The sequence below is a fragment of the Prunus dulcis genome, chromosome 1, assembly GCF_902201215.1.
Source record: "Prunus dulcis chromosome 1, ALMONDv2, whole genome shotgun sequence".
Taxonomy (NCBI): Eukaryota; Viridiplantae; Streptophyta; class Magnoliopsida; order Rosales; family Rosaceae; genus Prunus; species Prunus dulcis.
The window spans coordinates 23,079,676-23,091,245 of NC_047650.1; the positions used below are offsets into that span (position 1 = coordinate 23,079,676).

The following is an 11,570-nucleotide window of genomic DNA, read 5'->3' on the forward strand; positions in this document are numbered from 1 at the left end:
CTATCAATAAAGACCTTTACACACTGTACTCTTTTTCCTTCGTCCAGGTTTTTATCCCACTGGGTTTTTCCTGGCAAGGTTTTAACGAGGCAGTGTCGCACGCATGTCAATATACACAGAATTTTATGTTACGCATGGTTATGTACTCTTTTTCCCTTCGACCAGTTTTTGTCCCACTGGGTTTTTACTGGCAAGGTTTTTAACGAGACATATTCCATACCATTTGTGGTCTCCAAGGGGGAGTGTTGTAAATAATTAAGTGTGGAGCCCACATGTTGGAAGGCTTTGCCTACAAAAGGGTTCATCCCTTCTCATTGTAATACAGAAATGAATGAATGAGAAACATCAGATTTCTATGCTTTCTCTATCTCAATTTCCTCCCCAATTTCTCTCTAGATTTATAACAGTTTCGAATATTTAAGTAGAGGCAAACCGGCCAGCTGGCCAATATTTAAATTCATAATTGGATCGTTATAGCCACGCGCCGAAGAAAGCCGGTAGAGAATCGAAACACTTTTTGGCGGCATCTCTTCCCTCACCACCACCAATCCAAAATTTTTGCAGCTATATAATGTTCCTCCAGCCCTTTCCCTTTATAATTTTGTATCGTCATTGTAACCAACTCTCCCTCTCTGTTTCTCATACCTCGCTAGCTATCCAGAGTCGAAATCGTTAGATTTTAGTCTCCGAGCTCCATTGCTCTACTTTTTCTCTGTCAGCGTTCCAAGTTCAGTTGTGAGCCAACAATGAGATCTACTGCGAACAATGGTGGCTATCGGGATCGGAGATCGATGAAGCATGTTCTGGACAACGTTCATGGATACATCTACCTCGACCCGGTATGAGAATCGATTTCACCGTTTAACTTCTCTTGCGAATTCGCAATATCGTTTTTGTTTCCGTTTCCTGCTTTGAATTTGTTCCTCGCTCGTAGAAATGTAGAATCGTAGTTTAAATTATCGAGTCTATTTGTTTTCGAGCTCTAAATTCGTGGTTGAATTTAATGCGGTGAAACGTTGCAGTTTCGCCTCGTGAACTGTTTGCTTCGGCTAGTAGTTCATAGAAATGCATATTGTATAATTAATCTTATTTTCATATATTTCGAGCTGTTTAATTGCGATTTTAAGTTTAAAGAGATATTGCTATACGCAAGGCTGGATTCAGAAATCGCTATATTAGAGAGCGCTGATTTGTGCTTTGTTTGGTTCCTGTCTCAGAGTATTAGGAAATCGTTTGGTGAATTAATACTGGATATCAGCTCGAGCTTGTGAATCGAGGTTTTTATTTTGTTTTTGATCGAGTTATACGCAATGTAATTTTTATTTTGTCAGAAAGTTGTTTTCTGCTTTGGTTTAAGTTTTAGATCAGACAGATGTAGAATTGTTTGGGGAATTTGTAAGTTCAGATGCTTTGGTAAAAAACTGCAAGTGAAGATTTGATATTCTCAGATTGATAATTCGTCAGGGGATTTGAGTAGTTTGGTCTTGAAAAGTTGAATAAATGAGCTGCATAGCCATTCAAATTTTTTGAATAGTTTCTCATGAGTGATAGAACCTTTACTTGACGATTTAAGGACCTAAGGCTGGATTTCTTCGTTTAATTCTTTGAAGGATTTCAAGTCAAAGTTCATACAGAGCATTGAAATTGTTTAATGATAAAGCTCAAAGAAGAAGAAGCAGCTTAAATTCTCAGATTAATAAATTAACAACTGAAATTGAACTTTTGATATATGACGGAAGTCACTAAATCGTAGCAGATCTGGAACAGAGTGTCTTTTACTGAATTTGAGTTAATAAGGAAATGTAATATTGGAAAAGTTTCGAAAAGAAGATGGGGTTGGATTTGAGATCAGCAGCTCAATTATTTATTAGGGCTAATAATTTGAGATCTCATGTTTGATGTGATTTTTAATTTTAAAATTCTCGAGGAAGTATCTAAAGATGTATTCCTTTCAGATTTACTTCTGCACTTTACGTGCAGTATGGATTCCCTTCAGAAGTACATTGCATTTAACTTAAAATATTATCTATTGTTCATGGAATTTATGTTACATTATACAATCGTATCAAATGAATCTTTGTATGGGTTGTTGCAGCTATTCTTGCAGTTCATTGACACTGAACAGTTTCAGAGGCAAGTTTGATAAAACTCTATGCAAGGGTCATTTTGTCATTGAGTAAATTTTGGTGTTTCTATTTTTCCTGATAAATTTACTGCCTATTGCAGGCTTCGTGATCTCAAGCAACTTGGTGAGTTGAACTTCACTATATGAATTATCAATAACAAATATTAGACTTATAAGTAACCAGGACACCAAATTTCTAGATATTGATTGTTGTAGATATGCTGACATAGCCTAATAACGGGTACCAGTTTCATTTTGATTGTGACCAATGGGTGTGCATTTGTGTCTATGTGTGTATGTACATACATATGCATTAAATGTACTATATCTATTTATATCCTCAGTCTTAGATCACCTTCTACATTTATCTCAGTAGTTGTTCTACTTATGTATATCTATTGTTGTTCATCACACAAACATCAGGTTTGATTTTAATGTTACTTCCGATCCAGGTCTGACACACATGGTTTACCCTGGGGCTGCACATTCTCGATTTGAGCATTCACTGGGAGTTTATTGGCTGGCTGGTGAAGCTGTCAATAAAATTAATTTTTACCAAGTAGGAATTTTTCATCACGGCCTAGTCATTCTCATTATGAAACCTATGAATAAGAACTCTTTCCTCTTTCATCTGCCATCCTTGTAGGGCCAGGAGCTTGGAATTGAGGAGTTTGACAGGAACACAGTAAAACTTGCTGGTAATCAGACTGTACCTGCCATAATAAATGCTTTCCTTTAAGTAAGATTGTCGTACGTATCTATTATTTTGTCAAATATCTTTCTAGGACTACTGCATGATATCGGCCATGGCCCTTTCAGCCACATGTTTGAGCGCGAGTTTCTTCCTCGGGTTCTTGATGGTTACGAATGGTGATTCTTACATTCTTCAAGTGAATTTAGCTCCATTTTTTCTCTATAGTAGAAAGAAGATTGCATTCTACACGGATTTAAACCTTTCTGAAACTAATATTACTGATGTTCTGTTTCATTTATGACTTTCACATGCAACATGTCCTTATTCTTTAGGTGAGACTTAAGAGCATATTGTGCAACTCAGTAGAGGAGCTTTATGTTTGTTTGGTGGTTGTAAATCGTATCTGCTTTAGTTAGGATATCTATACAGTTTTGGGGTTGACTTTTTTGTACTTTCTAGGTCTCATGAGGATATGTCTCTGAAGATGATAGAATACATTGTCGACAAGCACTGTATTGATATTGATTCGGCAATCCTCAAGACTGCGAAGGTTAGATTGTCTTGCCATCAACTTTATCTTTAGCTGTTTTTCTTCCAACTGTCAATACTCTGCGAAGTCACTCAAATCCCATCATCTAGGCAGAAAAGATGCAACATTTTCAAACTTTCTGCTACTTGTAGGCAAAAAAATAGCAGGAAGCATTTTTTTTCACTTGTTTAAGGCTGGGCTGAATTCTTTCAGCTTTGATTGCATTCTGGCATCCTTCCTTGTATCCTCATTGATGTCTTCATTTCTTTGCAACTTTTAACTGCTGAGATCACTTCACCTTCTCAAAGTGTCTTTGTTGGCTCAATATGTGCTAACTTGAATGATGGTGGACGTTTGTACAATAATAAGAATGAATTTGGATTTAATATTTTGGGACTGTTATGTATCTTTACAGGAAATGATCCTTGCCAGCTCTGAACATGGGCCAGAAAAAGTAAGTTATCATGGAGCTTAAGGTTTAATTTTGAGAATTCTTCAAGTACCTCAGAACATCTTACAAACTTATTTCCCCCCTTAATGTTTGTACTCTATATTGGACTCCTTTAGTCATTTATTCTTAGCCCCTTTTGAAATTTTCTTAAAATGTAGAGCATGACAGAAAAGCGTTTCTTGTATGATATTGTTGCAAATGGGCGAACTGAAATAGATGTTGACAAGTAGGTCACTTGATTTCTTTTTATATTTTTGTTTGGCATTCCATGTGGATATTCTATAAATTGCTACTTGTTATCTGACAATACTAAGTGATACATATGCCAATTGTATACAGGTTTGATTACATTGTGCGTGACTCCCGAGCATGCGGTATTGGTTCTGGTTTTCAATTTGAAAGGTATTTATAAAGTAATAATTTCCAGAGGGCTTAAATTCAGTGAAGATCTATGCTTATTGCTTTGGTCGACTCCTCTGTCTAGTACACTAAAATTTGTGACATTTCCATTTCTGCAGAATTTTGAACTTGGTGTAGTGTGTTATTTGCACATACTTTTTGGAAACTATACTTTTCCATATCCATACTGCGGCTTTTGACAGAACCTTGTTTGTTGTTCATACTTGCAGGCTGATGGAAACTATGAGAGTGATGGATGATGAGATATGTTATCGCGCTAATTTTTTTTTTTTTTTTTTTGAATAGAAACATTTTTATTCAAATTGTAAGGATCAAAACAAGACATTTAGACTGTAGATAAACGAAAACACTAGCCGACGAAAAAGACACAAGGCCACTCAACACCTAACTAGCCAACCAAACATAAAACAGCCCCTTAAGATACTACAGCTAGCAGATTGCGCATAATTGAAGGATAGGGTACATCCTTAAAGGCAGGGGAAGTTGATGCCCAAAGGGCAGCCCAAAACTTCACTCTATCCCATAACTCTGCCACTCCCACTCCCTTATAATCCTCAAAAATTCTCCTGTTACGTTCCAGCCATAGGTTCCAAACCACTGCCTGCATCAGACTACCCCAGAGAACTTTTGCCTTCTTTCCCCTTCCCAAAGCATCAATTCTGATGGAAAAAAGTTCAAAGCAGCCTTCTGGTATTACCCACACCGTATTAACTTCTTGCAATAATGTTTCCCACAACTTTAGGGAGAAAGGGCAATGAAGAAGGAGATGGTTCACGCTGTCCCCTGCCATATTACATAGAGCACACCAGTGAGGGCTCATGCACAAATAGGGACAACGTCTCTGTAAAGTATCCCCAGTATTTAGTTTTCCCAACACCGCTTGCCACACAAAGATCTTAACTTTCAGAGGAGTCTTGGCCTTCCAAATTTGAGTGTATGGGGGAAAGATCTCCCCCTCACCACAATTCTGAATATGAGAACAGAAAGAATGACAGGTGAATAGACCAGAGGGGTCAAACTTCCATATTCTCTTATCCAATCTGGAGGTGAACAACCTCACACCCTCCAATAGATCCAACAATCTAGCCACCTCTGTTATCTCCAATTCATTGAGATTCCTTCTGAACCCAAAATCCCAGCTGAGAAGGAGCCCATCCGAGCTCGCAAAAGAGGAAATATTGTGGTTTTGCTTCCTGGACAGATTGAAGAGTCTTGGGAACACCTCTTTCAAAACACCACCCCTGCCCCAGTCATCTTCCCAGAATCTGACCCTAACTCCAGAACCTACCACAAAAACACAGCCTTGAAGAAACAGATTATAGCCGCTAGAAATGTCCCTCCAGGGGCAGCGGCAAGATCCCCGAGTCGCAGGTTTAGCATCCCACCCATTTGTATCCATTCCATAAATACTTCTGATCACTTTATGCCAAAGAGCATGAGGTTCATTAGGAAACCGCCAAAGCCATTTTGCCCGCAAAGCCACACTTCTAGCCCTCAACGACCCCACCCCTAACCCTCCACAGAATTTTGCCTTGCCCACCACCTCCCAACTCACAGCGTGGTTACTTTTCCCATCCAAGCCTTCCCACAAGAAATCTCTCATAAGCTTCTCTATTCTATTGGCTACTCCAATAGGAATCCTGAAAAGGGACATGTAGTAGATAGGAATACTACACAACACAGCCTGAATCATTGTGAGTCTTCCCCCTTTGGATAGGCAAGCACGCTTCCATTTTTGTAATCTATTCTCCACTTTTTCCACAACGGGATCCCAAAACTTGATCGCCCTGGGGTTCCCACCTAAGGGAAGACCCAAATACAACATAGGCCAGACCCCCACATCGCATCCCCATGCCCCAGCCATCTCATTCACCATCCCGTCATCAAGATTAATTCCAACTAGGGAACATTTTGATTTGTTGATTGTCATACCCGACACAAAACAGAACAGTTCCAGAATTTGAAGGAGATTATTCCAGTACTCTTCTTTATCCTCTATGAAAAAAATGGTATCATCAGCGAACTGAAGGTGGGATATCTCTACCATCCCATTCCCAGGGGAAAGTCCATGAAACTCATCAGCATCTTGAGCTTTCTCCATAATTCTGCTTAACACATCCATCACCAAAGTGAATAGGAAAGGGGAGAGCGGGTCTCCTTGTCTCAGACCCCTAGAGGCACGAAATTTACCCCTTGGTCTTCCATTAATCATCACAGAAAAGTTAGCCGTCTCAAGGCAGCCACGAATCCAGCTTCTCCACCTGTCCCCAAATCCTTTTCTAATCAAAACCTCATCAACAAATCTCCATTCCACGTGATCGTAGGCTTTCTCTAAGTCAATTTTGAACACCATTCCAGATTTGTTAAGCCTTCGACTTTCCTCCACCACTTCATTGGCAATCAAAGCTGCATCCAAAATTTGCCTACCCTGCACAAAAGCACTCTGATAACTAGATATAGTGCTGCCCAACACTTCCCGCAATCTAGAAGCCAAAACTTTCGACACCATTTTGTACAAACTTGTCACTAGGCTGATAGGCCTAAAATCACTAACTTTAACGGATTCCTTCTTTTTGGGAATGAGGCAAATGAACGTCTCATTCGTGATTGCATTGATTATACCACAGTTGAAGAAGTCCGCCATAACTTTCATAAGATCCTCTTTCACAATATCCCAGCAAGATTGAAAGAGAAGCATGGAAAATCCATCTGGACCTGGCGATTTATCAATCCCACAGTCGAAAACCGCCCTTTTAACCTCCTCCTCTTCAAAGGGTCGATCCAACCATTCAGCCTCCTCAACACTAATTGCATTCCAATTCAGGCCTTCCAAGCACCACCCCGCCTCTACATTGCTGCTATATAGATTTTTGAAGAAATTAATTATCTCCAGTTCTATTTCCCCTTCACTGACAACCACACCACCGCCCGCTACTTCCAGCTTCTGGATAAAATTTCTTTTCCTTCTGCCACTTGCTATACGATGAAAAAACTTGGTGTTGCTGTCCCCATCTCTTGCCCACTGGATTTTCCCCCTTTGTCTCCACTTCACCTCTTCTTTGTGAACTAAGTCACTCACCATAAAGTATAAATCTTCCCTTTCTTTTCTCAGAGTGTTATCTAACCCTCCCTGCCCTTCCATCAAATCAAGAGCAGCAATTCTAGCCTCTGCCTCTTTCTTTGCAGAGACCAAATCCCCAAATACTTCCTTATTCCAGACCTTTATTTTCTGTTTTATAGTCCTCAGCCTTCTAGAGAACTTGTAACCCTCCCATCCGTTAATCTGATCTTCCCCCCACCACTGTTTGAATTTCTTCTTAAACTCCGGGTGTTCTATCCACATATTTTCAAAGCGGAAAGGGCCAGGACCCCATTTCAAAATAGAGGTGTCCAACATAATTGGACAGTGAGTGTCAGTATATCTTGAATATTGTCCTTCCATCACTCTTGCAACATAGTAGTTATGGTTCTGTAAATTTTATTCGATATCTTGGTCAGATCTGACACTCCACAAGCTATTTGCCACTCGTGCTGATCTTCATCGGACTGTGTACACACATCCAAAAGTGAAGGTCCTAGATAGAACCAATAATTTTTAGCTGAAACATCTGAATTATAATGGTACCATATTTGGACTTCTCTGATATGCCTCTAAACATCAAATTCGTTCTCAGGCTATTGAACTCATGGTTGTTGATGCTCTGTGCTATGCAAATGCTGATCTTGGCATTGCAGCTTCAATTCAAAAACCATCTGAATTTTGGAAGGTTTTAAGATCTTTATTAATTAACAGATTTTGATCAAGGCTTTTATCATTATAGCACTAATGTATCCATCTTAAAGTGCAGTTGGATGACTCAATTTTGAAATGGATCCAAAACCTCTGATTCTGATAGCCCTAGCCTCAAGGAAGCTAAAAATTTAATCCAACGCATCCGTAAAAGGGATCTGTACCAGGTATCCTAATATGTTCACCTTACTAGAAATGGGGCATGATGTTTTAAACGTTTCAAGTGTCCCAGAATCTTAGCTTGTCCTAGTGTGATTCATTGTTTTGTTAATACAATCTGAAGACTGAAGACGATTTGTAACAATTTTATCTGCTTGGCAGTATTGCAATCAGTTTTCTGTTCCAAAGGACAAGCTAGAGAATTTCAAAGACATCACACCCCAAGATATAATTTGTTCACAGGTTCAAAATGTATTATAAGCTCTCTCTCTCTCTCTCTCTCTCTCTCCCTCTTCTTATACTAGCAAGTAGACACATGATACCTGATGTATAATTTTCCATCCAGAAATCTGGTGGCGTTACACTGAAGGAAGAAGATGTTGCTGTGAGCACTGTCAAAATTGATTTGACTCATGGAAGGATGAACCCTCTTGAACGGTACCTGAAACCAAATCTAATAATGATCATTATCAAGCCACTGTTTGTATTCCTATAATATTGATTGAACTTGCTTTTAGTAATTGAATTTGACAAATAAGTTTATCTTTTTCATGCCTGTACCCTGCTCATCCAGAATCAATTTTTTCAAGGTACAATTCTCCTCTATGTCCTATATGCTAATATCTTATCAGTCCTCTTTGAAGCTGCTGATCTGAAAATAAAAACTGACAAGTCTCTTAAGCTGTGTGACATAGTGGGAAACAGAACAGCTACCAAAAGATTGATTATTTGGAATAAGATTATTCTCATTTAGCAAATCATCAAATTTAACCTGATTATAGTTTAAAATTCGATGACACTGCTGATATTCAATTGTTCATTTACTATATCTTCATAGTAGTGCATGTTGAATTGACAGACAAGTTGGTTTTTATCAGGATTATGATAGCTCTGAGAAATTTCGAATCCCAGATGATCGCATAAGTCACTTGCTTCCCAGATTTTTCCAAGATAGGATAGTGAGGGTGTACGCAAAGAAGCCGGAACTGGTTCGTGCGCTTAATACATGTCGTCCTTGTCATTAAATCATAAACTTAATTGAAGCATATGACTGATGAGTGAGAGATAATCATTCAGGTGGAAGCAGTTGCTGAGGCCTTTGAGAACTATCAGGTGAAGACATATGGATGTAAAGCCCAGGTACATGCAACTCCTGATAAAAAGAAGGCACGCAAACAACTGGAATATCAATATCAAACTGACCGTCAGTGACCACAGTGTATATCCATATATCTGACTGTAAAGAAACTTAAACATCCTACCGCATATTATTTTGGATATCAGCAACTTTGTAAATGTACGTATGAATATCTGGAAGCCATGAGAAACTTTGTAAATGTACGTATGAATATCTGGAAGCCATGAGAAAATGTATAAATCCATATAATCGTGTATCTCTCTCGACATGGATATGGTCAATGATGGTTTGACGAAGCTTGTTTACAATTTTTTTTTTTAATTAGTGGAAGTTTGGAATTGCTTCGAAAATCATGAGTTTTCCCACGTTTTGGTAACAAATACAGCTCGTTTAGATGCGTAACTCAAGTCGTATGGTTCCACAATTTCTTTTTTATGTATCCACATTTCTTCTTCTTTTTTTTTTTTGGGGAGGAACGAATGCTTGTCTGCAACAGGGGGTGTTAGTTAAAGACTAAAGTGCTGTGTTGTGGCCGCTTTCGAAAGTGAACAGCTTGTCTGCAACAGGGGGATTCCTCCTCCTTGTCTTTTGCACCTTAACCAATACACTGAAGTCTCATTTGTGTATTTGTTCAAAAAGCTTCCTACTTATGTGAATCATGCGGGTGTTGTTATTACTGTTAATTAATTACTTGAATTCCTATGATTATTTTCTCTCTTTCATGTTTAATTCTTTTAATGTTTAAAAAATAGTAGTACCGGTTATTCAAGCGAACCTAAATAAAGTTATCCTAAGGAAGTTAAATAGGAAGTAAAGAAAATAATTATAGGAATTTAAGTAATTAAGAAATAATATGGGATAATAAAACCTAAATAAAGTCATATGAAATTATATTTCTTTGAAAAAACAGATTGTAGAGACAATATAAATATTACATGGTGTAGCATATAATTACGAAATAACCAGCAACGTGGTGAATAAGCCGCTCAAACAAAGCTGGAAACACCCTGCGTGCGTGCAAGCTTCAGCAATTTTCTTTCTTTTTCGATTTAGGTAATATCGTCAAAAATATCGATAAATAGACTATAACTGAAGGGATATGTTTTAAAATATTTTGGTCCATATGATTATAATTATTCCTAAATTCATATTTATATCATCATCAAACTCTTGTTTCTCCTTTTCTATTTTTGAGATCGGCTTTGGTAGGATTATGGGCTGCACTTCACCGTTATTAAGTAGCATTACTCTGCTTGGATTTCTTGAATGGAGGAAAAAAGAGAAAGAAAACGTTCAACATCACAAAAGCATCTCAAAGGGAAATTAAAATTTGATGGTTTTTGTGGCAATTTAATTGTATTTAATAAAATAAGCATAGTAAATGAAGAAGGAGAAAGACATGAATAAAATAATAATAAATTATAGAAAGTGGCATTCTCTATTGGTGCTCATGTAACAAATTTAATAATTAAAAATAAAAAGCACACAGTAACAAAACTCAAAGAATTACTTGGTGGGCCCTTTGGTTTAAAATGTTAGAAATTAATGCAAATAACGCCTGGAGTTTGGAGCGTTAATTTTGACGTTGTGAAGGGGAGCGACATTCCACCTAGATGTTGGAGTGTTTTTTGCTTATTTTTTCAGCTAATTTGGATTCAACATTGGATTTGACATCTCCAAGGAGATGCTCTAAGAGATTTACAACATATAGAAGGGTGAAAAACAGTCATTTGCCATGGTGGAGAGAAGACGAAAGGACTGAGGAGATAATATGGTGTAAATTTGTTTTTATTTATTTATAAGAGTTAACATAGTTTAGCTTCAGATAATTAGAGGGACATGTGTAAAATTTTACACAAGGGACAAAAGGGGATATGAAATTTGAGGACAACATATCCCAACCCGTAAAAGTAACTCGCCAACGTAATCTAAGATTCCATTTGAATGATGTGATTCCAAATTTAAGGGTTTAGATGACTACAAGGTAATATATATATATATATATATGAGAATTTCAGTTGAGAGTTTATTTGAGGGACATCTTTGTAGGATTCATTATATGCCTTATATTAGTAGTGAGTATCGAGATCATAAAACTGGAACACCGAGTCGCACAAGATAGAAAAAATCGAAAAAAAACCGTGTTGACTAAAAAGTCAATAAATTGGCATCGAACCAAACAGAACCAGACAGACTGAGTATGTTTTTAAATTATTTCGAGAAAAGAAAACGCGGGATTTGGCTGATGTGTAGAGGCCCACGTG

General features: G+C 37.8%; 1 pseudogene across 1 annotated transcript; it reads left to right on the forward strand.

Annotated features, from left to right (window-relative positions):
• The first annotated feature begins 354 nt into the window (after positions 1-354).
• LOC117629261 lies at positions 355-9,562 on the forward strand (annotated as a pseudogene). The gene is made up of 20 exons (XR_004586050.1): positions 355-839; positions 2,096-2,133; positions 2,227-2,249; positions 2,578-2,684; positions 2,772-2,823; positions 2,911-2,995; positions 3,279-3,369; positions 3,764-3,802; positions 3,958-4,025; positions 4,139-4,201; positions 4,429-4,479; positions 5,149-5,153; positions 7,718-7,791; positions 7,894-7,986; positions 8,068-8,176; positions 8,331-8,411; positions 8,515-8,606; positions 8,743-8,758; positions 9,047-9,157; positions 9,246-9,562. The product of XR_004586050.1 is annotated as a deoxynucleoside triphosphate triphosphohydrolase SAMHD1 homolog (transcript).
• The last annotated feature ends 2,008 nt before the right edge of the window (positions 9,563-11,570 follow it).